The sequence below is a fragment of the Triticum aestivum genome, chromosome 2B (genome assembly GCF_018294505.1).
Source record: "Triticum aestivum cultivar Chinese Spring chromosome 2B, IWGSC CS RefSeq v2.1, whole genome shotgun sequence".
NCBI lineage: Eukaryota > Viridiplantae > Streptophyta > Magnoliopsida > Poales > Poaceae > Triticum > Triticum aestivum.
In genome coordinates, this window is record NC_057798.1 from 173899310 (window position 1) to 173902979 (window position 3670).

A 3670-nucleotide genomic window follows, 5' to 3' on the forward strand; every position below is an offset into this window, starting at 1 on the left:
GCCTCGGATCCCCACCGCCACCTCACCCGCCTGACGCCCCGCCGGAGTGCGCCATCGCCGCCGGAGTGCGCCGCCGCTGCCGGAGTGCCACCGCACTTGCCGGTTTTCGCCAAGGTAGCCGTCGCGGTTTTCGTTAGAAAACCGTCGGGTTTTTTTAGAAACCGCGGTTGATTTTTTTAATATAGATTGGTTTTTTTTCGGTTCAGTTATTTAGCGAATGCCCGTTCGTTCCTTTGTTTTAATGAACGACTTTCACCCGTTAGCCGCAGACAGCGAACGTTCGTTCATTAGCCTGTTCGTCAGTTTTTCTTTTTCCAATGTTTTTCCGCGATTATTTTCGAGCGCGATTTCTGCCCTGATTTTTGTTTTAGTTTATCTTTTCGCTCGTTTATCGAAATCAGGTGATTCAAGCGCCTAGAGTTTCGCCTCGAAGCCCTCTTTCGGTTTTACCAACTTAAACAAGTTTTTGCTACTGTAGAATTTGACTTAAGTCCAGATTAGTAAATGGATCTTGGTTTTTTCGCAGTTTGAGTTTTGTTGCTTCGTTTGATTTGATTCTTTTTGCAAACCGGAGTTCTTAAGTTGAACTTTCTGGTTAGATCTCTTATTTGAGTTTTACTCATGCTTCCAGTTGAGTGCTTATTGTATGCTTGTTTGTTTGCGATAGAGTACCCGGAGTGTGAAGCGTGCTACTACGAGTTTCTAGGTTTCACGGATCATCAGCAAGGCAAGTATCACTTTGATCATACCTCTTTACTACCCAGTTTTATTGCATTAGATCAATCCTACAACAATTGCATGGTTAGTATCTAATTAACTTATGGGATTTGGGAAGTAGATGAGGTAGTACCTATTGTCCTGTTTATTATCAAACCTTTGGGAGTTACTTCTACGTTGCTTATATTGCTATGTTATGCTCGTAGACGTGGATTGGGTGAGTGTATCCATGACAGATGTGAGTAATGTTATTTAATGGTTAACTTAAGGTGTCTACTTTAATACACATCTGGGTGGATTGAGGCACCTGGGGAACCCAGTGTTGCCTGTTTTTCTTGGAAATCCCGGGGTGCCGTGTGATTCTCCTATGGACCGCCACCCAGGCTCAAAGGGATCATAAGATTATTCATGCTAGAAACTTCCGTGTGCAGCCACAAGCTATTATGGGCTCAAGCATAGTTGAGAAAGTTGCAAGACCTCTTTCGGTGGTGGACTAGCAGATGTAGGGGAAAGTAGGTGTAACTGTCCACCCAGAGTAAAGAGTTATTGTTTCAGAAAGACTGTGTCTCGTTTCTCCGACCATGGATGTATTCGAGTCTTGTGGGGAAAAGTGCGCAAACCTCTGCAGAGTGTATAAATAATCATGGTTAGCCGTGTCTCCGATTATGGATGTTTTGAGTATGTAGTTCTTGGATTATCATGTGGATCTCATCACTCTTAAATACAATTTGATTGGGTTTAATGATGATGCTTAATTGGGATTGAGTTGGGTGAACCTTCTCAATGTTTAACAACCACCATGATAGTTAAATAAAATTAGTTCCTTTGTTGTAGGGGAAATTGGCTTTATGCAAAATTGTAACCATAGAGCTTTCCACCAGCCATATATGCATGTAGTGATAGCATTATTCGGTTCATTTCTCTCTTGTGTTACATTGCCAGCATATTCCATGTGCTGACTCGTTTCGGGCTGCAACGTTCATGTTGCATACTTTTCAAACGACGAGTAAGGTGCCTTAGGTCGTGATCTTTCACTCAGTGATGTCGTTGGAGTTGATGGACTCACTTTATCTTCCAAGCCTTCCGCTGTTATCGTATTTAGATGGCCTTAAGCCATATTTATTGTAATAAGTTCTCTTTTGAGACATTCGATGTAATAAGTGTGTGATTGCTACTCTGTTATAAATCCTTCAAGTACTATGCGTGTCAGCATTACCGATCCAGGGATGACACTGATGCACAGAGATCAGACTGTTTGAGGTCTGGTCGCTACAAGATGGTATCAGAGCACATGCTGACTATAGGACACGACCACTAAACTAAAGCCCTAGATCACTACTCTCTTCTCATTTCTGACTTCTCTCCCTTTTTCTACTCTTTAGGATGGCGGATGCAAGGAACAAGTTCGCGCAACCGGATGAAGAAACACCTTTTGGACGCCACTTGAAGGAAGTTACTAGATACCTGAACATCGGAATACCAAGCTTCACCGGGACCTACATCGCCACTTTACCAGAAGAGGAGCGTTGGATGATTCGAGTTCAAGTTCCAGGAAGGACGTTCATGCCAGTCACTGAGCCCATAGAGTTTTCCTTTGATGCACCAACCTGGAGTTTAGGAAAGAGCATGGCAGCCCACATCACCATGGGACGCATTGGAGAAGTTTGCCATAAGGATCTAAACGATACTATCTACCAGATTTGTGGGCGCCGAGATGAGCAATGGGAGATGATCAGCACCAGGAAGGATAGATCTATTACAGCTTTCATCCAGGAGTTAAACCAGCACATTCGCCGCCAGGAGAACCAGATGTGCGCAGGCATGATAGATCTGAAGAAGGCAATGACCAGGATCATCGAGCTGGAGGAAGAACTCAAGTCTACACGCAATGGATATGAGGAGGAAATGATGATACTCGTGGAGAAGAATGACAATCTGAAGAAGAAGCTAGGAATATTCATGGGAGACCCCGCGCTAGGAGGAGAGATGACGATGATTCCACTTGCCCGGAGAACTACATCATCATCGACGACGCCGACTTGGACCCTGACGATAGCGATGATGACTTTTTTGATGAAGCTGGAGAAGATATCATGGAGTCTTCCACCGATCAATTTTTCTAGTCGACCACCATATCAGTAGTAGTATTTCCCCATGTATATAGTATAGTCCGAGCACTTTTGTAATGATAGTTAGACCGATGTATGCCCTTGTTTGAAATTGATTGAAGTGATATGTTTGTGTTTGTCTCATGTGCATATGCATAGTGTTTTCCCTCTAGATCTATTTCCATTCTATTTTCTCATCTTTTCTAAACCCATCAGAAGCCTCCGAGACGCGACAATGGATTTGCTTTCCCACCGGAGCTCACTCAGTTGATCCAGCAGCAGAATGCATTGATGCAGATACTAGTCCAGAATCAGAATCAGGGGAACAACAACAACAACCCACCAACACCACCACCGGTTGATCACTTAGCCCGTTTCTTGAGGCTGAATCCGCCGGTGTTCTCAAGTAGCACTGAGCCGATAGTTGCAGATGATTAGCTCCGCAAGATTGGAAGGGAGTTGACCACTGCAGGATGCACAGATGCAGAGAGAGTGCATTTTGCCGCACATCAGCTTGATGGACCCGCAACATCATGGTGGGAGAGTTTCACAGCCACTTATCCCATCGACACTGTCACATGGGACCAGTTTCACCAGGCTTTCCGTACTGCCCATGTTTCAGCAGGAGCTATGGCCATGAAGAAGCATGAGTTTCACAACTTGCGCCAAGGAGGACGCATAGTTGGCCAGTATGTGGATGAGTTTAGTAAGTTAGCACGTTATGCCCCAGATGACGTTGCTACGGATGCAGCTAAGCAGGAGAAGTTTCTAGAAGGACTGAATGATGAGCTGAGCATGCAGTTGATGGTGGCAACCTTCAACAACTACCAGGAGTTGGTAGATAG